At 41.0% G+C, this 25,745-nt stretch overlaps 1 protein-coding gene across 1 annotated transcript in view; it reads left to right on the top strand.

Annotated features, from left to right (window-relative positions):
• The first annotated feature begins 8,804 nt into the window (after positions 1 to 8,804).
• Positions 8,805 to 25,745, top strand: part of PRDM1 (PR/SET domain 1) — a 98,078-nt gene continuing 81,137 nt past the window's right edge. The window contains exons 1-2 of the mRNA XM_077781801.1: positions 8,805 to 8,881; positions 9,619 to 9,656. The gene's annotated coding sequence lies outside the window, so the exon portion shown is untranslated. The remainder of the gene's footprint in view (positions 8,882 to 9,618; positions 9,657 to 25,745) is intronic.

The raw sequence follows: 25,745 nt of genomic DNA, 5'->3' as shown, positions 1-25,745 counted from the left end.
GGAACGGCTTGGTGGTTCCTGCGCTGAGGGGTGAATCAGCCACCGGCGGGACGAGCCCTGATGCTCGGGAAACACGCTCGAGCGGGTGTCGGGAAGGAAAGCGGGCATCTTTTTTTTTTTTTTTTTTCCCGGGGATTTATGTGAAATAAAAAAAGTCCCTTTTAAGTACGTTGTAAAGCGCGAGAATTTATGATAACACATGAAGTCCCTCGGCACGGGGTTTATGTTCGCTCCCAGGAGTTAACTCATTCCTCGGCGTCGCGGTGCCGGAGGCGGGAGGGACGAGAGGTGACCGAGCCGAGCCGAGCCCTGACGCTCCTCACCGGCTCCGCAGCTCTGGGAGCTGCTTCAAATGTGTCCCTCTACACACGGTTTATAAAAACCGATTCCCATCTGCAAGCAGCTCCTCAGAAGCTAAATAAATGACTTGTTATTATGGGCTGAGTTTACCACTTGCCATTAGGGTAAAACAAAACTAACTTTCTGTAAATAAACTTACCCCCGGGGGTGAAAAGCAGATTCCGGGAGACTACTAATGTCTTCTTTGGATTGTCCTAAATGTAACGTTTTGCATAGTCTTTAGTGGCTACCTGGTCATTAAAACACCACGGAATTATTTGTGGGGGTTCACAGAAGAGGGCCCCCAGGTGTCCAGGGGGAAGAGAGATATATATACTGGATTTTGGAAGAGGGGAACAGAGACCTGTGCTCAAGCAAGCATTTACTTTCCTCCTAAATCACTTTTCAAACCCAATTCACTTAATCCTGGTGCCACCTGAGCCTCCTCCTCACTAGCACAAAAAAGATTGTGTTGTTGGGGCTCTGGGATGGTTGGCAAGATATTGATTTCCCAGCTGTTGAGAAGACAGACTGAATACAATTCAGCAGATGCAAACAGACAGAACCTGGCTGAGAGATTGTTTTCCTCCAGAAAGTAACCTTGTGAGATGCTGAGGTTATTGACTTTGGAGTGGGGAAGGAGGTATCTGATAATCAGCTCACTCTCTGTCTCCCTTAGATTTATAGCTCAGGGCCTCCCTGTCACTCCTGAAAATATAACCACGCTGGCAATAAACCCTGAGGGAAGAATGACACAGCAAGTGTTTTTTCCTCAGAGGTAATGCAGTGACCTCTGAGTTACATACTTAAATGCGCCATGGTGTTACAGCAAGCTCAGTGCTAGTCTGCTTGATTGCCCTGTCTTGGTTAAGATGCCAAAAGTGTCCCAGCATGTGCAGGGCTGGTAGCATGTCCCACAGCCTCACTGCAGAGAGGCCCAGGGCACAGTGCCCTGCTCTGGTTCTGAAACTCCTGCCAAAAGGTACTGGGCTCATTTTGAGATATGTAGTTTGAAAGAGGGGAGAGAGATCTGTCTCACTTTCTTTCTCCAGATGGGAAAACTGTACCAGGGGGATTGGTGGGTTTTTTGGTTTGTTTTTTCTTGTTGGGGAGGTCTCTTAACAGAAACATTTCCTGTCTTCTTTGCAAAAATGTATTTTATGACCATTTTGCTGTGCAGATTTCTCCCTCTCTGGACATTGCACAGAGTAATGTAACACCTTCAATCTGTGGAGCAGATACCTCTCAGTTTCTTTATCTTAGACCATGCCTTTGTCTCTCTTCAACCTGTTCTTGCTCTTCAGCAAAACTCACCTTTTTACAAGCTGTCAAACGTGACACTAACAGCTGAGCATTCCTTTGGAAGAAAAAAAAAACAACCCACATATATTTACTTAAAAATCACTTAGTATTTATTACTCCTTGATTTTTTTATTAGCCTTTTAACCATGTCTCTCACTTTAATCCAGAGGGAATGGGCTCTCTCTTGTGCCTGCAGCAGATATATCCAAACAGAGAAGCGGAAAAGAGCTGTTTAATTGTTTGTAGTATTTCTGATATTTAAGGCTGTTTTTGAACAAAAAAAAATTGATTTTGCTTTGGTGTGCCCTTTGCTAAAAAAAGTGTTTCCAAAAGCCATGGTCTACCTGCTGATAAGCAGATTCAAACAAACAGCACAAAAGGCTGCAAAAGCACTGCTTCTACAATCCCATTCCAGAGAGGAGGCACGAGGGATCTTTCTTTAAGGAGGACGAACATAATCAGGAGATTATGTTCTTCAGACCCTGTGACACAAAGATGGCCCAAGCATCCAGCTCTCCTTTACTTTCTTTCCTAAACTCAGTTGAGTAACTTCAGCCTGCCCACAGTCTGACAGGCAAAAGGAGGGTAAGTGCAACTCAGCTAAGTGGTGTCCATCTTAACTGGTGCAAGTGGTTACCTTGGCCAAAAGCGTGACAGACTGAGAGGAATGTCAAAGAGGCCCAAGGCAGCCACAAGAATGGGTAACAGCTTGGGAAATGTTAAACAACAGGCATAAAACTAGAACAACACATTCACTGATTTGCTCCTCAAGTTGTTCTAGTGATTCAGGATGGAAATCTGGACATCACTGTGGATAATACAGTGAAAACCTCTGGTCAAAGGGCAGCGACAGTAAAGGAAGCTAATTTAATACTGGATAGCAATGGAAAGGGGAGGCAGGCATGGGAGAAAGATTTACATAAGCTTTGTCATCGTGTAGATCAGCGGGAAGCCCCTGCCAGAAATAGGATCTCAAAAAGAAAAGAGCAAAATATAATGGCTCACGGAAAAGCGCCACAAATTGTCAGTGATCTACACAAAACCTAAGTTTGGAAAGACCACTGGCTGCTTTGGGGAGTTTGGGATAATCAGAGCATAGGATGACTAACACAGATGTGTAAAATACAATGGGTGTAGAAGATAGATTAGGAACTTCTTGGCCCTCATGACTTGTATTAGTAATATATAAGTAAGACAAGAGGAAATGGAAAAGAGATCTTAGGAATTTTCTGCACAAGGGAGAGTTAACTTGTGGAACACTGTCATCAGATGCCATTAAAGGGAAGGTCTTGATGGAATTACAGGGAAAAATCATAGATGGACAAACAGTTATACTTTAAAATGAAAATAATATTTTTATATTATCCCATTTGGAAGTAAAATGAATCTTCATCTCTAAGCCTAAGCAACTGAATGTTTAGGAAGAAATGTGATTAATCTAGAAATGTTATTTTTGGCATTTTTTGCATCTTCCCCAGAAGCAGCCACTAGTAGTCATAATTTGAGACTGAATACACCTTGTATTGAGCTAGTATGACCATTACTGTGTTTTAAAATCTCTTCTGGAGGCAGCTTTCATTCCTGGAAAGCTTTTAGTTCAGCTTGCTAGCAGCAAGTCTTGAAGAGAATTCACAGAAATATTGAATATGACACTAAAATATTAAGCAGAACAAATCAAATAAAATTCTACCCCCCTTTTCTTCATGTTATTATGGCATCTATATGAATTAGGATATCTCATTTTAGTGTCAGGAAAATATTAAGTCTTTAGATTTATGAAAATGGGATTGGGAAGCTTTTGAAAATATTAAACCCACTGCCTAAATAATAATAACCTCTTCACTCTATTCAAAATAATAATCACGAACAATAATCTGGGTCTGCACATGTGGCAGAGTCTGTTTGACTTTCTCTTCCAATTCAAGTAATCACTACAGGAAATCTTTATATTTGCATACTAATTTTGAGACTTGAATTTGGTTTTAGTGGAACTAGAAAGAGTGTCAGCATGGAATGTATTTTTTTTTTTTAAACTAGAAAGAGAAAAGTTCCACCCTTATTTTTGTTCTTTAACATTTAGTAATAATAATTTTAATTTAGCACATCTGGGCACTGTCAGATAGTGCTTGCATATCCATTCTTCTAAGCAGTCTGGACAAATACAGTGATTCAACAAGTGTTTTTTCTTTTTTTAATTTCAAATTAAATAAACCCAAGAGCAACAACTGATAGACATCAACTGCCCTTACAGATTTGCAACAATATTTTTTGCCCTTCCAAACATTCATCTCTTCTAGGCAAGAGGAAAAAAGAACAAGGGGTTTGTACCCTGAAAGAAAATACCATCAGTAAATTGAAGCTATTTGAAGCTTAAAAGAAAAATAAGCAGCAAATTTCCAGGATTCTAATACAGTCATTTCTCTCTCAGTAGAGACTGTGCTTCAATACCAGTTTCTCTGCTGATTAAAATTTCTTAGCCACACTCTGCCACCTTGAATCAAATACTTTCAAAGTGGGATTGCTGAAGCAGGTTACAAACCTGAAAACAGCCACGCTTGTAATAACTGTGATACAGTGACTATTTTAGAGGAAAATATTATTTACCTTGTACAGAAAAAGTAAGGTACAATATCCTGCCCAAGCCTAAAGGAAGTCTGTCTAGTTCAGGAAGAGAAAGCTCTTCCTAATCCCCATTATGGTGGAAGACCACCATTCCACACAGTATTTAATCCAGCCAGCCTACCTCACACAGTACACACTTTTGTCACATTTTCTCCATTTCAGTTGCCATTATGGCCAGAGGACAAAAAAGGCTGTAGACTGCCCCAAAGCACTTTTCCCTCAGCTTTTTTTTTCAGAACAGGATGCTGTTTAGACTCATGCATACCATTAACATAAATAACCTCAGAACTACTTAAATCACAAAAAGAGTTTTCAAGTGTTTGTAAACAAAAATGTGTGTCATGTATACATTTTAATTTAACCTTTCCTCCTTTTTTTTTTTTTTGTTTTTGTTTTTGTTTCTGTTTTTGGTTTGGTTGTGTTTTTTTGTTTTTTTTTTAGTTTTTTTGTTGTGGTTTGGTTTGGTTTGATTTTTGTTTTGTTTTGGTTTTTTTTTGTTATTTTTTTTTTGCTTACAAATTAAATTAGAATATTGTGAAAACTACATAAAGGGATAGCTTTGAGTTTGCTCATTCCTCCCTTCACCCCTTAACACCCTGGCAGACCTTCTCTGTGTACCTTGACATGCCAATGCAGGTTGGTTGCCTCAGATTATTCTGCTATTGATTATTGAAATATTTTTACTGCCAGGCAGCACCCCTCCCTGTAATTTTGAGGATGGAAAGCCTTTGAGTAATTTGATTTTAAAAACATGTTTCACTTGTTTGAGAACACTTTTTTGATGTTGAAAAAAAGCCAAGAAACAAAGTCACCCAATCTACTTAAGATGTCATGGACACTTGATGGAAGCTTAACTTGATATTCCTTTAATTCTAGCCTTTTGTCAGTACAACTGATGTTAGCTTAAGTGCACATATTTAAATTAAAATGCCCTGTGATGAAGGTGTGACAACATCTAAATAAATTCGTGCCTCTTCTTAAATTTTTTTAAAAAGTAATGTTCTTTTTTCTCACTTTCTGTATTTTCAGCCTTTTCCCTTTGCTTTCCAAGCATTCAAAGGTAAAAGAGCTTGATAAAAATGGAGCAGCGGGATGGGGGGAAGGAGAGGAGAGGTAAGATAACATTATTTCAGGTCTTTTCACTGCTTTGTTAGGACAGATTTAATCTTTGGGCAGCATCAGAAGATAGGCCTGAATGAGCACCTGATGATCTCTTCACTCTCTCCTCTTTTATCTGGATTACTGCTGGCTTTTTTCAGGGATGATATCTCACTATTCCTATTTGGTAAATTAGGCTATTTTTCCCTGTATTTCACTTATTGTAAAATGTTTTCTTTCTTAACTTCAGGCCATTTTTCTGGAGTAGTGAGCATGCTGTCATTAGAGACAGGGTGAGAAGCTGGAACTATGTAACTTGGGACAGATTCTGCCATATTTTGCCAGTTAGCAGTAGCTTGTTCTCAAGTGCTTTTGACTTCATGGCAGTTTGTAGCAGAAAAAACATGGATAAAAGGAGTCAAAGTTGGCCTTGTAATTGGAAAATGAGGAAAGATAATTAATATTATGGAATATGGAATTGTCTCAAATGGCAATTTAATTTTCAAGTTAGCAAATACTCAGAATGACAAAATAATACTCAGAATAATACTCATGAAGTGGGTGAGTTTTGAGAAAGCATTTGTTCACAGACTGATTTATTAGTGCTTCTTGTTGCCATATGATAAACACTAAAAAAAAAGAAGAAACAAACACAAACACCAACATCACAGTCATCTTTGTTCCATTTAACAGTGAAACTCAAAGCTAACAGTTATAGTTCAGAACCAGAAACCTCACAACAGAATACTGAAATGTGTGGTGCTGGGACTTTGCCGTCACTGGAACGTATATTCTGTGTGGTAATCTTTTATCTAGTTGTGCACTGAAAATAAAAACCCCAAACCAAACCCCACTGTAATTACATTTTGCTTGTTCATGCTGAGTAAAACATGTCAGACATTTGGGGAGAGCAGGCTGAGGTGCAGAGGAACCAAGCATGAGCACATGCTAGTGTTTCACAGCACGTGCAGCCTGATTGCTGCCACCAGCCAAGAAAACCAAGGGATTGCTGCTGTGCTTGTGACAAGGTGAAGGTGGTTACAGGCCAGTTCATAAAAATTATGGACATGTGCTGTGCCACGTTTGATGACTGTTGAGAGAGGCCAGAGCGAAAGAGCTTATATAAAAGCCAGGACATAACGCCAGTTGACTCACTCAGCACAAGGTGGCCTCTGTGCAGGGCACATGTAGCCATAATGAGTGCAGGAAGTGCTGCTGTGTCTTTCGGGAAGCGCTGGGAGCTACAAGTCCTGTTAGGTCGTCAGTGACCACCTGCCCACAAGCGTCAGGCAGGTGATGGGCATTTCAATGGAGGCACATGGAGAGCTTCTCTGAGGAGCCTACCGCTCTTTTCTGGCTCTCTCCCTTCAATGGTATCAGCATTAAGACCAGGGATATTAATGGAAAAATCACATCAAGAGGGCCATGTGCACAAAAGCAGGGTGCCTACAGTAGAAGAGGGCAGCCAGACAGAAGTTGTAACTCCCTTTTCCTTTTTAATTGCTCTTTCAAAATGAGGCAGGGATGCAACAGCATATGACATACTTATATGGAGCATGCCTCCCATCCTGGAAATATTTATCCTGAGCTCGAAAATAATGCTGCTGGACCAGATCCATCCCTGGTGTTCATTGTGAGACTCTGGACTGGACACTGTGGGGTATTGAGCAGTCTGTGCCCATAGGTGTGGGTGCAGAGCGTTTTGGTGGGAAGCATGGAAAGGCTCCACAGAGGCACCTCCACATCACCATGGCAGACGCTGGAGATTGCTCAAGAGTACCCTCTCTGTGCAAGGCATGGCTCTGGCTCCCAGGGGGATTTTCCCCAACCCCTTCAGATAGCCTGACATAAGGGATCAAGCAGGATGCGTATGGGATCAGTCCCACCAGAAAACAGAGCAAGCGTGCTCGTCTGCAGCTCTCAAATGCTCCACTCCTACCAGTCCCCCTGCCACACCCCTCTGCTGCAGCGCTGCACGCGATTCCCCAGCCTGGGGCTCCCACGGACCGGGCTATATTTTTGTTATTATTCTCCTTTTTTCCTACTTAAAACGCGAAAGGAAGGCTGACACAAGCAGAGCCGTTCCTGACAGCACAGCGATGCAAAGGGCGCAAGGGCGGCCCCGCACCCTGACCGGGGCTGCGGAGGGGGCTGGGCTCATCCCCCTGGGGAGCCGGGGCAGGCGGGCAGCGGGCGAGCCCCTCGCTGCCAGGGCTCCTGCCAGGCGCCGCGGCCCGGGAGCCCCTCGGCGGGGCCGAAGTGAAAGTGAAGCGACTCCCGAAACCCTTCTGGGGGTGGCGGCAGGAGCCATGTGACAGCCGGGAAGCAGCCCGGCCGCACGGGGGGCGAACAACGCGGGGCGGGGGCGTGTGTGGGTGACTCCTGAGGGCTGCGGTGCCCCCGAGCCGCCTGCCGCGGCCGCCTCCCCGCCCCACGTCCCGCACCGCCGGCATCTCCCTCCGCAGCCGCACTCGCACCCGTCCCTGGAGCCCGGGCAGGGCCGGGCCGGGCGGCTCCCCCTCCTCCTGTCCCCTCCCCTCCGCCGCGTCCCCCTCAGGCAGGGCAGGGCAGGGCAGCGCCGGGCAGGAGCGCGCCCCGCAGCGCTGCCCCCGGGAGGAGGGACTCGCCTCCCCAGCATGATCACGGCGGCTCATTAGGGTGGTCGTCTCTCCACCTCTTTTTTGGTTGTTTGTTTTTGTTTTTGGGATTGTTTTTTTTTCTCCTTGTAACTATTTTTTTTTCCAATTCCCCTGCTCGCCGCGGCTGTCAGCGCTCTCACCGCTGCTCTTAGCACCGCGCCTCCCGGGGCTGCCGGCGCGGCCGTGCCCCGCCGCCCCTCTGTGCCCGGCGCGATGCTGCGGGGGCCCGGGGGCAGCGGCAGGTAAGCGGGACGGCGGCGCGGGGCTGGCGGGGCACGGCCGGGCCGGGAGGGGCCGGTGAGGAGGGCGCGGAGCCGCCCGCCCCCGGAACAGCCCGCTTCTCTCCCGCGCCTCCGCGCCCGGCCGCGTTTGTGCCTTCCTTTGTTTTATTTAGATGGTCTGTAAAAAGTTGTTATCACCGCCTCCCAAAAGGACACTCCCTCCCTTCCCCCCATCCCCAGTCGAGACCTCGGGGGTCTCCGACCCTGCCCGCATTGGCCCTTGCTTTGAGTCTCCCTGTAACTGCTGCGTATTAAACCTGTCTCCAGCTGCGAATCATCCCTCTCTCTAGCCTGCTTACCCCGCTGCCCCCCGGAGTCCTTCATTCCAACCTTTCTGCCTATTCTGATTTTATTCCTCCCCCTGCCTCTCTTTCTAAGGGACTCCCCTCCAACCTGTCTGTAGGTATGTTTGTGTAACCAGACACTGAAAGTAGCTGTCTGCCGAGGAATTAACTCGGCAACCCCCAAAGCTTCGTTTGCATTCAATAGAGGTGTTTGTTTTTCAGGTTTATATCTCCAGACGGGTTGAAGAAGTCGCCCAAAAGGAATCACTTCGCAAATTTTGTTTCCTCCCTTGAAATCCCACTGGACGTGGAGCAGGTGGGGGATCGGGAGGGGAAAGTTTTGGGGTGGAAGGGGGTGCTGAGACGGAGAGTGATCAGGGACTGAGTGGTGTGGGAAGGTGGGGGAAAGCGCTTTAAAGTTGGGAGAGTGGAGCTGCACTTTCCCCCTTCCCCTCCTCAGCGGAGGATAGCTCAAGGCTCTTGCTCTCGTTCGTTAAAAATAAATACTACAGAAGTTGGCAAATTTTGTAGATTTAGAGAAGTAGATTCTCTCCAGGATTAACGTAAAAAATGTTGATGTTTGAGGAACTGCTCTTGCTCAACCAGTAAATAAAGTGGAGATGTTGACAGTTTGTCTAGCCTCTGGTAAACGAGAACAAAAAATATTTCATTTCTTGAAGGGCATCAATAATTGTGGGGGTGGGAGGGAGAAGAAGGAGTTTAACTATTAACCTTTATCTAGGCTCATAAATGAGTTGAAAGTCATGTTTCTGAAGCTTCATTTATACATTTGCTTTCCTGTTCTCCCCCCTCTTCTTTCCTTCAATTGAGATGGTGAAAGGTAAATTAAAATAATGATGCTTGCATTAATTGGCAAAGTAGGCGATTTTATGGCTCACCAGTAAAAAATAAATGCCACGGGAAAGTTGCTGTTTGCAGTGCAAGCGGTGGGAAAGTGGTCTGGAGGGCGGGGGGGGGGCCGGGAGGGGACGGCAGAGAAGTGCAGCTGCTGCTTGTACTCTTACTTTAGGAGGTTTGGATTTGTGTTTCCAGATCTTCACTTGAAGACGGCGAAGGACGGTTTGTGGAAGGTAAGAGAGCCTCTTCCCCAGCACTTATACCCTGCCCACATGTGCTGTGAGTACCTGGGTGTTTGCTCAGGCCCGCAAAGCCAGCGCACCTGCGCTGAGAAGTGATAAACGGGAGACTGTCGAGTTGTTGCTGGACACGGTGTGCATATTGGGAAGCACAGGATTTTTTTTAGGAAAGAAATTTGCTGCTTTTACACACCGAGATGCTTATTAAGCTAATGAATTCCTCCCCTCCAAAAACGGGTTAGCCTTTCTTTTCTTATTCAGGAAGAAAACAGCATAGGAAGACTACCGTGAAAAAGTTTCTGTTCTTACTCTTTTCCACAGTGAAAGTAGCATGCCTAACTTAACATGTATGTTGTTTCCATCAAAGATTGTTAGTATTTATTTTGGTATGAATTTGGGATAAAATTATCCTGGCATGTTCGTAATTGCATCTTTTCCGAATGTGGTGGTATTGTTTTGTGGCATGGTTCTTGCCAGAAGTGAAGTTACTCTTACTAGTTTTGGAGAAAAACTATGTCCAGCCACCAGAGGTTTTCTCCTTCTTACAGGCTTAATGAAGTGAAAGCAAGAGATCCTGTGGCAGAGACAAGGGTGGGAGAGATACAGGATCATAAAATTTGGCAGAGCAAGTGATTGAGTGCAGTGTCTTTGTAAGTTTGTCAGCATCACAGTTAAAAGTAAAATATGCTTGTAAAATGCAAATTCAAGTAATTTTAAATGAAAATTGAAAAAATGCTTTCTCCCTTTTTTTTCCCTAGTAAGAACAGTCTTTCACATATTTGTCATTGTTTTGTCGTTCCCTTGTGTAGGAATCAAAAATACAAAGACCAAGTAATACTGTTTATTCTCATGAATTATTGTAGAAATCTGTACAGCATACTCAGTTTGAAGGGAGTTCCTCATCTCCCCCCTAAAATGAGTCCTTGTCAGCAACAAGTGTGTTGATATATGGATCTGAAGGACTTGGGCAGGATGCCAGCTCAAGCAATTTAAATGACATGGTTAATAGTGTCTCTACTGTCCTTATCACACAGTAGTTGTCTTTAATAAACTCAGAGGCTTCCAAGTGATAATCACAGATGACAAATTAAGTGGTGTCCTATCCTAGCTCTTGTGTTCAGATGACCTCTCTTTTGCACCAGTTGGTAAATATGAAATGCTAGCTCCAGATGGAGTATAAGGATTTGCAAAATATACCTCTCTCCTCTAAATATGTGATTTCTCAAAGACAAATAGGAGCCAAATAGATTATTTGAAAGTATTTCTAAACCTGAAGTGTTCTCATGGATTCTATTGCTAACAGTGTAATATTTTGGAAGTCTTTCTGCATCCTTCAAATGAATCTTTATCAAACCCATCAAAAGAGGAAACAACTTTACATAAATTAGGTAAGCTAGTATAGCAAATACAACAAATTAAAATACTCTAACTCTTATAAAGCATTTAGGATGGAAGTGAAAGAGATCATTCCATCACTTTCAGTTTGAAAAAAGTAACCTTTAAAGAGCAGCAAATACAATTTCAGAAATACAGTGATACACAGCTGTTTCACAATGGGAATTTTCATGTTTTTTGAGCAGCTCTGGTAATCATAACAACTTTTCCCCTTGTCAGATTAAAAGACTACAGCATAATATGTAACTACATAAGAAGAGACAGAGTAGTGCAATTGACAGTTTAACTGCAAATTCCATGTATGATTGCTTAGTTTATGATCTCTATTTTTTTTTTTTGAAAAGTTTTTATCCTAAAAATATCACTGCCAGAACTCATTTTCCTGATTTTCAAACCTGCTAGATCTTGCCAAGAGCTGTAGAAATGCTCCTGTTCTCAGCAGCTGTTAAGAGTTTGCTAAAGCACCTAATAATAATGTGTTTTAGATCTTGTGACTATGATGGAAATATAGTGCTGTGTGTTTAACTGATAAATTTAGAAATGTTCTTCTTAATGGTCAAAATTGTCTTTTTGAAATTAATACATGAATGCAAATTGTCATCATAGATTTTGTTTCCTGTAGCTTTGTTTGCAAAATTCATTCCTTTGAGACTGGAAAACTGATAAGATACTACCTGTGTCTTAAAAGTAACAATAGATAAATAATAGTACTTTCTTAAAAGCCTTGTACAAATTAAGAAGTCTAACAGATTTTTTTAACTTTGTGTTTCAGATCATATCACAGTCACACCAAAATTTATTAAAGTGTATATTAATAATATTAAATTTATTAACTTTTTCAAAGCGAATAACCCAACCTGAGGTAGTAATGAAATTTTACCATGAAGAAAGCTCGTGGACCAGAGAACAAGGCAAATAAGGAAATGTGCCTTTATGTACAAATTCACTGTATAACAAATATGATAATATTTGCCACTCCTCAGCAGCATAAATCTGCCCTGTTCATTAAAACTAAATAATTGTTAGTTACAAGTAATATTTGGAAAAATAATGTGCCTTCACACCATCAAGTATTCCTAGAGATACTTTTTAATTGAGTTGTTAGGTCACTCCTCTTTTTGGATGCTCTGAAATTATGATAGTGGCTTTCTGATACTCAGGATGTGAAGTTAAAAGTGAACTTCATTGCTAAGAATTTTTTTCCCTGGAGCCCTCCTCAAACCTGATAGCATTTTAATTCCACAGTTGGCCCACTTTTCTTTTTAATTTGAAGGCTGGGTAGAAGTCTTGTCAGGGTCTGTGGTTGTACTGCTCTGTGTAGAGCTGGGTGTCCATGCTTGAAACCATATGGGTATTACTCTTCCAGAACTTTTACCACCTTTCCCAAGTCCACTTTTTTATTAAATCCAATGCTAAGGATTACTTCAATAATAATGTATCACAGTAGAAACTACACACTAAGCATCATGTACTTGAAAAATTACAAGCCTTGGAGGGTTGGGTTTTTCTGGGTGGGGTTTTGTTGGTCGGTTTTTTGGTTTTGGTTTGGTGGGGTTTTTTGGGGCTTTTTTTTTTTTTTTTTTGGTTGGTTGGTTGGTTTGGTTTAGTTTGGTATTTTTGTTAAAACTAGGAACATTCATTAAATGCACAGAAAAATGTTCAGGTTCAAAAAACTTTGGAAATGTAGTGCATCTGAAGCATTTCTCTATAAAATATCTTTGTCCTTTACCCTCTCTTGTTTGCCATGTTCATCACAAGACCCGAAATTACCAGCATACATAATAAACACAGTCTTACTGCTGTGAGGAATGCCGCTGAAGTAATTGCAATATTTTTTGGTAAAGCAGTGCCCTATATTTGCAGAATGGACTTGTCTTTTAAGCTCTGCAGGGAAGGAATTGTCTTCGAAGTATTTTCTATAAAGTGCCTGACATGTCTGTATGTGCCAAAAAATGGTAAATAATAACAACCAGTAGTTGACAATTTATACAGACTATTTTTTTTAATTATTACTATGATTTTGGAATTTGCCTATGGGGTGCTTTCTAGCAAAAAGAAAAATGCCAGAGTGGCTTCCAGCTGGAGCAGGATGTGCTGTGATGGCAAGAGAAGCTTTTAATCAGAATAGAACGCACAATTAATCGATACTATCTTCTGTGAAGCTGTCGGGTCAAAACATCAACTGGCGTAAATCAGCGAATCTCCACTGAAGTCTGCAGAGGCACGACTGACTTACGCCAGATGATGTGAGTGTCCTTTTTGGCTTTAACAGTTTTCCTTTAATCTTCCTGCAGCTTAAACTTTTACTATGATCTGCCCACATTCCAGAAGCATGGATGGACGATGGGATAATGTTTCCTTACTTTCCTTCTCCTTTCAAGCTTTTGGAGGCTTTTCTCTTGCGTGATGGTATATGCTTCATTAGTTATATATGCTCCATGTCCTCTTCAAGCCAGTGAAGATAGCTGCCCTTCTCAAAATCACATGTATAATTATATTCTGAAAAACTCCAGTCCTGTCTAGCTTGCCAGATGCAAGTATATTGCAAATAGCATCCAGATCATGGTGTATTTGTAATTAAAGATTTTTAATACTGTTGTTAGTAACCCTCTTATTAACAATTTGTGTCACATTAAGAAGTTTTAAAACCTTTCCCCCCCCCACCCCCCACATCTATTTCCCAGAGTAATTTTATTTTGTCTGCTAAGGGTCGTAATAACTTTAGTTACTAAACTGCATCATGTATACAAAATTATTGAAAATTCTGAGTTTGTCTTGTGTGGTGGGATGACCTCCATTATACTTGCGCAGAAAAGAGGAGAAATAAACTTTTTCTCTTTCTTACAAGCCACTAATAAATATTCTTGAAAGCAATGTTGCTAAACTAATTCTTGTTAGACATGGGAAATCTGTTTGATTAGAGATAGGAAATCTGATTGCTTTTCAAATGTTCAAGCTAAATCTTGTTTCCCATTGAAGTACAATGCCATTTTTAGAATTTCAGCATAAATATTTTTAACAAAACTTGCTTTGTTAAGTAATACAGAAAAGTAATCAAGTTTCTTAGATGCCTACCCAAAATTGATGGTTTTGAAGAAGGATTTGAGATACTTGTGTGTGTGAGATTTGAAACAACAGATAAATCATAAATCCTAAGACAGAGGGATATAGGCATGTTCTGAGGAAAATAGTATTAACTGCTTACCCATACATTTTTTCTCAAACTTCTCACCTCATGTCGTTTTTCCTGATGTTTATAAACTAATAATACCTTCACTGCAAATAAAAGTAGTAAGAGGAAAGTGTTGTCCCAGACGCTGTACTGCAGAAGGTGACACAGAAATGTCTGTAGAGCCTGATAGAGAGTGGATTCTGCAAGTGGAAATGACCATACTCCATTTCCTTTGAATTGACTGGAAAGTTACTTTCCTCTTTCCACTTGTCAGTTCTTCCAGAGCTATAAAGGACCACAGTAACCAACCTTTCACCAACATTTATGAAAGCAGGTAATATATGTAATTACAACATTTCAAGTGACTCAATAGAGATATATAGAAAACCAATAATGTATGCAATAATTTCAGTTTTTTACAGGACTTGGATGTCTGTTTTCTTTTTGTTCATAATTAGGAAAAATTTTGGATAGAAATGGGTCTGGAAAAGGGCAAGAGTTGATACCAAAAAAGTAAAGCACATTTCAGAACTTGGCTTGATTTTATTTTCTATTGATGATGCTGTCTTTGTAGAAAGTGAAAATATTCCAATGAAACTCTGAACTGGACCAAAAAGCTGCAAGAGTGAGCCACTTCCAAAATGTGCCTCTTCAATATATTTCCGTTTTGTATAAGAAGACATGTTTTCACTCCTGGTTTTGTACCTATTTTATTGTCAGAAACACTGAAATTAGTCCTAGTGGGACATCAGCTCCAGCTGAGGTATGACAGTTCATAGCAGCTGAGTATCTGATAGAATTCTAACTTAAGAACCTGATCCTGCTAATGTAACATTGCTAGATTTCATACGTAGCATGTTACAGTAAGGAAAATGAACTTCTAAACACTTATACTAGAATTCAGTAAAAATATAAATTTATAAGATGATTTCATATGAGAGGGAAGTCCTGTTATTTCACAGGTTTTAGTGATTTTCTTAAACTTCCATATGGATTTACAAACTGCAGCTACTGACAAAGAATCAAATGCTGTAAACTTGCATCATAGATTGTTATGTCTAAAGGTGTTTTTAGGGTTGCAAATACTTCACTGGCATTTAACCTATAGCAGTAAAATAATTTCTCAGTTCAAATTTCTGCTACTTATTTTCAAGGGTTTTTTTCCTCCACCTTTTTAATAAAATTACAGAAGTATATAAAATAGAAGAGGTGGGTGTTGTGAAGTGATTTAGAGAAAGAGAGAATGTAAAAAAAGAAAATAATTTTCTAAGTGAAAGTCAGTAATGCTAGAAATTATTTGTTTTGCATGAGCTTTTTTCCTAAAGAGAAAAACACCCCCAAAAAGTGTAGTTTTTTCCTTCAAAAGTTTTAGAAATATTTTAAAACGGTGGAAGAACTTTATATGTTGTTTATTGCTTTTATCTGTTAGCAAGAGGATTTCTTAAGGCTAGATCTCTGAGGGTTTTATATACCAACCTAAATGATTCTGTAATTCTGTATTAACTACAGACCCCTCCCGGCCACTCACAAAGATCTGCGTGGTGCTGACTCATGTAAGGTTTTTGTTTATAAGTCATTTGAGTAATATAATGGACACGCTACGTTAGATAGCAGAACACCGAAAAGTTTGTGGGTCGGGAGTTTAATCCTTCCAGCCTTGCTCTGCTGCTGGTTTTGGGCAAGTTAAGCATCCAGTTTATATGAATCTGTAGCAGGAGGGTTCAGACAGAAAGTTGTTTGTGAGGGAATGTTTGCAGGATCAGAGCCTTGTACTGCGAGTTGGCTCTTATGATTTCAAAATGAAAGCATTTTAACTTATGAGCTTAAAAGGACTTAGTCTTAATTTAAATACACATTGACAGACTCCTGAGATCTAAGTGATTTTCTGCTGTGACTTTGTATACTGACTTATCTATTTGAGAATGAAATAATCTATCACAGTGAAATTAAAAACCAAAATCTGATCAAAGCAATTGTTAGAAATTACACTATTTGATAAGATCATCTGCTGAAAATAAAGGGGGAAATGAGATCTGACAGAGGTAAAACCAGGTAAATAGCTTTCAGCTCTGCTTTTGTTATTCAAGAAGAAAGAGAAACAATAGGTGCTGTTTAGAGTCAGGAGCTGCCCTTCTAACCTCTGCTGCTCTTAAAATGCCTGAAGGTTATTGCATGGTTCATGGTGGCTTTTATGTTTGCAGTTCAACTTTTAATTTTCTAACAAAAGGAGATGTAGTACCAGCCTGCTGATAAACACTGTACGGAACAATCAGAGAAAAGAATGGAGAAATTCCCTCACGTTTTTTTTTCCTCCATTCCAGTTACTGAAGTATACCATCATATTTTTAACAGAAGAAGAGCACTTCTTATGTTAAGCTGCCAAAATTGGAGCCCAGACAATCATTTGTTGCATGCTGTTATAGGAAGTGATCTGAACATCCACTGGGGCTGAATGTATTTCAGTAAGATTTTTAATTCTTGCTGCAATGGTAAAACAGCTGAGTTTGCCTTAAATGCAGCCTTCTCTGCATCAAAACTCCAGCTTCCTGGCCCAGGAGTGTTCCCACTGAGTGAAAGAAGCATTTCTGTGCAAGCTGTAAAGTGCACAGTGTAAGTAACAAACTTCAGTCAGTGCTCAGGCCCTGTCCTTTCAAGATTGCTTGGATTTGTGGCATGATCATTGCTGCTGTTTGGAATACCGTGCTCACTGTGATGCTTTGTACTCTGATATCAGAGGAGAGAAGGGGTCAACTTCTGAAGGTATTGTTTTCAAGCACAGCTGAAAGTAATGGAATGTAACAGTTTTAGGAATGTACACCTGTGAGTATATAATAAGAGAGTATCTGTTTGTGTATTTTCACTGCTGACATTCAGATCAAAGGTCCCTTAGGTGGTAGTGGTGTAAGAAAAAGGGAAAGGGGCCACATGTCTTGGCAACTCTGACCTGTCGTCCTGTTTGTTGTTTGCAAGTTTTCACTAGAAAATCAGTCATGACTTTGCTTCGATGTGGTGACTTACTTTCAGTTGCTACATACAAATATGCAGTTCAAAAAACTGGCAGTGAACAGAAGAAAAAATACTGTTAGCAAGTGCTGCCGTTAAATACCAAAACTAATGTCCAGTCTTGCATTGATCTGTGCTGGGATATTGTCACAAGCCCTTAAAAAAAAACATTGTGTTTTGGGGCAGAGACCTCTAGATGACCGATGCCAAAAAGGCTGACAAGTAAACTAAGAAATGTCTTTAAGCCTTTGCAAACACACACCAGCTAAAACAAAAAGCAAAGGAAGCATCTGTCTCTTGCCCTTCAGCTAGCTTTAAGCTAAAAAAAATCTATCCCAAATGGAGGGGAATCCTCTAGGCCCTTGAAGATGTTTAATTAACCATCAATTTCATCCTTCTCATTAAATGACTTTTTTCTTTTCTCACATGGGCAAATTAAAAAGATGATTACACTTTGGAGAAACAATGACACCTGTTAAATTTTCCTCTGTTGTTGAGCTTGGTTAGAAAAAATTAGATTTAATTTTAGATATTCAGAATAAGTAGAGTTATGCTTGGTTTCTTTTTATGCAGGTTATTTGGATGTGTGCTGGTACATATTTGTGTTATAATAATGTATGCTATTGCTCCTGGCAGTAACTCTCATCTTCTTTAACTGTACTTGTTGAAAAACTAGCTTTTAAAAAAATTTAGTAAGGGAGAGAAATTTGTACCATCAATATCTCTCTTGCTTCTGTGACACATCTGATTTATCTGTATAACAAAAGGTGTTTTACATGAGAGTCCTGGTATTATTTTTTATGTTGCTTCAGTGCTGGCACCTTGTTAATTATGGGGAATTTCAGGCAGAATTTTCCACTGGCTCCAGGAAGCCAGCAGACACACTGTTAGACTTTTGCATGGAAATCTGAATGTAGATGCGTCATGAAGGAAACTGCTTATGATTTTGGGTGCATGTTTGGTAAGAAGAAGTAAGCCAGGGGTGTTGGGTAACTGTGGTCATCAAGAGCTTAGTTTGGTGTCTGTTCCCAATGTGCATAAGACCTCTTGCAATCATTTTTTAACATGTTGTGGAAAGTTACCAGTGCTTTGATGATGCACATTTTTCTCTTTCCTGATGGGCTCTGCAGCTCTAGTTTGCTCTGGATGAATTTCTGGGGCACATGGTTTGCTTTTGGGACTCAGGTCTGGGAAATCTGTACCTTACTAGTTGATAAAGAGGGTTGTTTAGACAGTTTGATTTAAGTATTATTTCTGAGATGGAGATTGAGATCAAGCCCTTATTTTGCTTTACCCAGATTTATTCCAGAGAAAATCACAAGCTGGGTATAATTTGCAAATGTTTTCTTTAGCTGCAAAGTTTTCACAGTGTGTTCTCCCAGTTGAAGGGTGGGGAAAATATGCAAGAAGGCCTGTGACAGCATTTTACACAACCCTTGGCCACATGGTTTTGTTTTATTTTTGTTTTCTGTTGGCAGGCACTGAAGGGGGTGTTAATTCGTGGCCTGCTAATTTTGCTTGGAGGTCTATTCAGCCAGCAGCACAAAAAAAGGGTTGCCAGCCTTGCTGTTGCCTATGGCAGCCATGGCGCAAGACCAGCAAGTGCTGCTCGATCAGTCTCAAGGCTGGACTCTTGAAGTTCACTCTCAGTAAAGCCTTCAGCCCAGCTCTTCCTTTGCTTGCCCACTGCATTTTTGGAGAGCAGTCTGTGCTCCCTGTGTCACTCCTCTGGGTTTTGGGTTGCCAAGCTATGTGAAGTGGTAACTGAACTTCAAGGTGGTGGTTCTGCTGTTTGCATTTCAAAGCTACATGGTAGGACCTAGTTACCTTAAAGATTGCTTCCTGAAGCTTCAGCCTGCTGAAGAATGTTTACCTTCAGATGTAAGCCCTTTAATTTTCTCACCATTCTATTGACTATGAGCAGAGGTGATGAGATGTTTACCTCCTGGACCCTGCCCCAGGCCTTCAGTTGTATCTTTGGTCCATCTTCAGTCATTTGGCCAAAGTGGCATTGTTCCAGAAGGTGTAGGTCCACAGCAGCTTGAACTCCCTCTTTCCTTCAGTTCCTACCTTCTCCTTTGCTCTAGAGCTGGCTCACAGCTGATCCCATACAATCCACCATACAGACCTCAACCTGCAGAATAAACCACAGAAAATCCAGAATATTTCTGCAGGGTTATCTCCCCAAACTGGCTATTCACAGCTGTGGACCTGTTCTGCCACCAGCAACAAAGATGTGATGGTGGGAGCAGAGCCTGGACAAGGGGGAATGATAGCAAAACCCTAGCATCAACACAATTTAGTTGTTACCTTGTAAGTATTGTGAAAACACAGCTCTTTCCTAGTACTGTGGTTATTGCCCATATTTCTAAGCAAGAAAGCCTTTTAATTGTTTTATCACATGTCTGGACACATGGGAGAGCAAGACAAAAGCCTGAGACATGGTTAAGCATCACTGTTAGAGAGGCTGGGGCGGGGTGTTTCTTAAATGTTATCACAGTCCTTGTTGTTGCCAGTGCTGAGAGCTGGTCTGTAATGTCATGTTATTTTCCTTTACAGTTCAAGATAATATATCAGCACAGCAGACTGGGAAACTATACCAGTGAAACCAAGGAGCAAGGGTGCAGTCTGTCTTGCTCTATGCAGCTCTAGTTCCTGCTTTCTTATAAAAAAACTTAATACCATAGCAGGCATTTTTGGCTGAGGAAAGGGGTCTATTTACAGTATTTACGTAAATATCTTTTTCTGGAGGAAATGCCAGCCACTGCACTTCATACTTTAGGTGATTAGCCAGTGGGAGAAAATGAGTTTGTTGCTGTTTAGCTTGCTAAAGACAATGAAACAAATTCTGCTTATGTTTTTGCCCTTCAAATATCAGATTTTTAAACCTTTCTCCCCCTCCCCCCAAAACAAGACTAAAAAACTAAAATAGGAGTTGTCTGAGTTTGAAATTGGTAACAACAAATACTTTATAAAATTTATTTTCATATTTTGGTAATCAGCTGGAATGTTGAATAAAGCAAAACACCAAAACCCGAATGTGCTAGATGTATAACTTAAAAAAAGAACAAGAGAAATTTGATTAAAATACCTTGCCCTGACAGTTGCTGAAGTTTTCATCTCTTGATGTATGAAATGCTAAAAGCCAGCAAAAATATCTAGCGGGACAGAGAGTTCAATGAGAGGAAGAAAGAAAAAAGCTAAACAAGAGAGACCAAGTGGGTTTTGATACAAAAATAAAGGCGGCAACAAATGTGATACCTTCTGCCTTCAGATTAACGTTGAAATTAGTATAAATTCCGTTTCTGGAGGGGCTTTGTCATATTAGAGTGATTCATGGGATAAAGTGATTTTTCTATATTTTTTGCTTATATTTAAGTGGGATTTCTCTCAGATAAACAAAGTAAGCACACTCAAAGACTCTTTCTGCCTCATTTAAACACCCCACCTTATCAAAACTCCATTTCCCTGAGTGATGGATCTTGGCTCTGGACGGGAGAATGAAGTATTCAATTACCTTATTTTCATGTGCTAATGAAGCAGAATGTGGCTTTAGGGGTTTTCTTTTCAGCAAGGTAGCCTGTTTGGTTATGCACATGCCGCCTTCTTATGTTTCCTTCCGTGTCCCTGCCTACACTCAAGCGGTGCCCTTAATGGGCAGCAGGGGCTAATCCGTCTGCCTGACAGCGAGCCTTGGCCTTCTTCAGCCCAGCGGGAGCAGCCCTGGCCTGTAATTAGCAGAGCCATCAAGCCAAACTCTTTGGCTCGAAATTATTTCTTTTGGCACCCCTTGCAACAACTTTTTATGCGGGAAATCCCTGACGGGTGCTTGTTTTGGGTTTTTTTCCTTCAATTTTTCTCTGGATTGCTGAGCGCTGATGTGAGCTCACAATTCCTCAGCCAGCTCTGATAGCTCTGCCAGTCCTCAAATGTACAGTGTTGGCTGTGGTTTGTTCAACTGAGTTTAAAAGTGCAGGTACATTTGTGACTGAGAGTCAGAAGGTAAAGGGTATTTTTTTATAGAAGTGTTACACTTCGACTGATGTAGGAAAGGCATGTGTTCAGCTCACAGGCTTCTCAGTACTGGCACATGGTCCTCTGGCATTCTCAGCTTTACTTCCATGAGGGATACTGATTCAATGGGTAGGATGACTCGTATCCTTGATGTTAGGCTTTTACTTAGTGCTTGGATGAAATAGAAAATAACTGTTCAATGCTTTACACAATAGTTCACTAGCTGCAGTTGCACATCCTTTTAGCACCATATAATGAAAATAAACACATTAGGATTTTTTTTTTCTAGCAACTGTATGCTAGGAATTACTGTGTCAACTTCACCCCAATGGATGATGGAGAAAAATAGCCATACAGGAATTAAGAGTTACTCACTGCCAGTTATGAAGATGAGGAATTGGCAAAATGCAACAAAGTTTCCCTTATTTCTTCTCCCAAATAATGAAAGTAAAGAACTTTACAATGTACATTAAAACATATGCAAGGGAGGAATTTGTGTATGTGTGTGGACCTTCTGAAGAAAGCAAAGTATGACTTAAATGGTTGTGGTAGGTGTAAGAATAGTCACCTTCACCTAGCAGGTAAAAGGAGGAAGTGTAGTAGACACTGAGGATTTTGCTTGGAGGGAAAGAAAGTGTGAAAACAAAAATTGGATATGTTTTTGATATGCTCTTTCACAGAGGTACCAAAGTTAATGGTTTAGTGGTTTAGTGTGATCAGGAATTACAGGTGTAAAAGGTGTAGTCCTCAGCTCTTGAATGCTATTTAAATGGAACTTAAAAAAATAATATTCCAAGCAGCATGTGTTAAAGCATGTGATAGATGAAGAAGCAGCCTGGATCATTGAGGGTACCTGGCCACTAGTTTGAAGTTACATATTTTAAGACTGCTGGGGGAAGATGACTGGAAAAATGTGCAAGAAAATGAGGTAACCTAATAACACACAATGCATCTGAAGTGCATCACAAGCCAGATTTGATCAATGCAGTGGCATTGCCAATTCCCTTTCATGGAGGTGAGGCCAATACCATGTCCTGCTGTAGGTGGTCAGTATGGTTTTTGTGAAAAGATCCCAGCCAGTGCTGCTCCCAGGAAATTCACCTCCTGTGAAGGAAATTCCCCGCATGCTTCCCCCTCTCCAGCCTTCCTCTGCTTGGAGGGGAATTTCCATGCCTCTCCCTTATCTCTTGCCTATCCCATCCCCAGAGTGTGCTGGGGAAAAACAAGGGGTATTTGGAGCTCTGCAGAGTACTAGCTGCCTTTGGCAACCAGAAATGCAAACTGCGGTCTGGCCAAAGTCACAGCAGCTCTTTCATCCCTCAGATTCGGGGAAACAGCCCTGTGCTCTTCAGCTAGAGCTGTGTAAAGGAGGTTTTCATGACAAATGACTTTGCCAATACGTGCTGCTGTGGAAAGCAAAGCAATTAACTTGGTTGATTATGAATTCAGTTTGTTGTTCTGATTAAGAGTTGGAGAGTTTTCAGCTGAAACTTTTTAAAGCTTTTAATTTCATTAATCATTGTCAAAGCGTAGCATCTCAAGAGCGTCCCTTTTGAAATAAATAATGTATTTTTAAAAATACTCAGACTTTCTTTGGGAGCACTTAAGAGGTTTTTTTGTTTTGTTTTTTGGGGTTTTTTTAGGGTTTTTTGGGGTTTTTTGTTGTTTTTTTTTACACTGTTTAACATTATTCATTCATTCCAAAACAAAACTTTTACAACGTGCAGAAAAACCCCCACCTCCTGCCTTCCTAACTGGTTTTAAGACAATTCTCCTTCTTCCTTCCACTTCCTTTTCTATGTCACTGTCTTGGATCTGAGTAAGTAGAGTGTCTGGTATCTCAGTGTGTCATGACTTTACTGAAGCAAACTTCCCAGAGTTTTGGAAAAAAACAAAGGGAAGCAGTGTAGCAGAATGTTACTTGAAAAAGTAAACTTATTATTTGCGCTGCACTTGGCAAGAGCTGATACTTACTGTGCATTCAGAGCTGGTAGCAAATTAAAATTAATAGTAAACAAAATGCCTGTTTTGCAAAACTGTATTTCTTAGAATCAAAATAAGTTTCTTATTTCTTTAGTTACCCCAGGTTTTGGCTTATTTCCCATGCATTTCTCAGCTGAAAACCTCCCACTAAAGTTACTCTTTTTAGCTCACTTTCTTATTCTCATACCTCAGTACCCTGCTGAACCATTAAAGCTGGAAACAGTGCATAGGTTTTGGTTTCCATGGGCATGCTTGCTAAATTCTTTAGAAATTGGTAAACTGGTGTGTTTTGGAAAACTCTTCTCAGAAAAACTGGATTTTTTTTTCACTGCAGTCCTTTTTAGATTGACGATGACAGGATTAGAAAAAAAAATATTTTATGGTGTTAGAGGTAATACCTTCTACATTATTTTATATTGGGAAATATTTTGAGTTTGTTTTAGTGTGATGTGTCTTGCACTGTGATTTAGCTTTGTGTATTTATATACACATAATTCCTGGGGAGGAATTTTTTTATGGGAAGAAGTTATCTTATTAAATATCATCTTACTCAGGAGGGAAGTGTGAAAGTTTATGATCATGCAGTGTAACTCATGGTCTATACAGGTCTATACAGCATTACAGCATAACCACCAAATTTGGAGTACTGAATTTCAGTATTCGCTACCTAACAGTTTATGACAGCTCTATTATTACTTCAGAGATTCACAGACTAGCAGTCCTCCTCCTGCCTGGTTATATTTAGTATAAAATTTATCTCTCTGAAAAAAATATGAAGCCAACTGTGAAAATCCAAGCAAAATCAGGAAGAATTGATAGTGCAAAAATCATCAATTGATAGCAAAAGGCATCTCAGGAAGAGAAGCCTTCCCAGTGAACTGATTACAAATCTAAGATTAGCATTTAGACAGTGTTGCTTCTTGCATATAAATGAACTTATGCAGACCTAGGGGACCATGGAGTTAAGCTGTGGCAGGGTACACAGCCCTGTCTTGGGGAAAGTGAAAGCACTTATAGCTAAACCCTTATCACTGCATTAAGTTCAACCTGCCAACTGTCGTGCATAAGTAATCATAGAGCCACACGAAGGCTGCCCTGTGTGTTTGATTTCACTTCAGCTCCTGTGTAATCTTAAGGACCCAAGCAAGTAAAGTCATGACATTAACCCGCTCTTGAGGTGACCAAAATACGGTAAATGTCAGAAATCCACATCTGAAATAAGAGGTCACATGCTCTTTACCAAGCACAGATGAAGAAAAAAGGCTCTTTGATGTGGCTCTAGTGTAGTATCAGCTTTGTCTGTAACAAGACCTTTGCTTCAAACTTGATTTGTGTATAAAAGGCTGTACTGTTGGGTGGAAGGGCTGGTACAGGTTTATCCTTCCTGTCCTCTCCACCCCCAGCCGCCTTCTGCACCTCTCAGGTGATCTCTGTTTTGGCTAGCTTGTGTCTCAGCCAGCTAGTCCTCATCCCAGCCCAATCACCTAAACCCCCCAGATAATCCCATTCCAGTGCATAAACCAGGGCAGCCATAACAGCAGTAAACAATTGCATAGCAGCTGCTTATTGCAGACATACTCCCACTGGAGAGGCCAATGGACATCAAATGCTGCTGCCCAGACAGCAGCACCTCAGGTGGCAAGGTGGCCTCGTGTCTCCCTCTGGTTCCCAGCACATATAGCAGTTTCCATGCCTACCGAGTTGAATACTTTGGTGAATGTATGCCGCTTCTTAATATTAGCATTTCCCTTCACCCCACTGCTGCTCATACCTGTTTCTGTGCCTGGGTCAAGACCTACATAGAACATAAGGACCCCTGTTTCACACCTTTCTCCTTCACAGTCCTCGTTTGCCCTGGCGTTTTCTCACTGTAAAGGAGTTTGTTTTGATACACCTGATCTGACAGCATAAGACAAGACAGTGCCCCTCTTTGAGTCATAATTATTGACAAATTAGATTTCTATCCCTGGCTATGTGAGCATGGTAGATCTTCCAATGCTGTATTTATTGTAGGCAATGGATGTGGTAGGAAAATGATAGAGAACGACATAACTAAGTGGCGCATGTTAGCCTTATGTTATAGCCTGTCTGCTATACTTTTTTCACAATACCACTGTCTTTGAAGTGCCTCTAAGTTTTGTAAAAAATAGGTTAGGTATTCTGCTAGGTAAGAAACATCCTTCCCATCACATTGCTGTCTTTAATCTGTTGCATGGATCGTTGGTCCTCATTCTTCAGCATGAATTGGTGTTGGCTGGTTTGATGAGAAGTCCTCAGCTCCTGCATAGGTACTGCACATGTTAGGGTGTCAGGGATGCATATGATCAGAGTGTTCACTTCCTCCAGAATTCAGGCTGTCAATGAAGATGGCAGAAGGGGGGGATTTTGCAGTTGGTTAAGGACATGCTCCACTTGAGTTTTGAAAGTTAAAGGGGTCCCACACATTATCACAGCAGAATAGTCACTCTTGTGGTGACTGGCATGTTTTCTCAGTGCAGAGACTTGACATGCAGGGA

The sequence above is a fragment of the Lonchura striata genome, chromosome 3, assembly GCF_046129695.1.
Source record: "Lonchura striata isolate bLonStr1 chromosome 3, bLonStr1.mat, whole genome shotgun sequence".
Taxonomy (NCBI): Eukaryota; Metazoa; Chordata; class Aves; order Passeriformes; family Estrildidae; genus Lonchura; species Lonchura striata.
The sequence above is the reverse complement of the archived record's forward strand: the minus strand, read 5'-3'. Positions and strand labels throughout refer to the sequence as shown.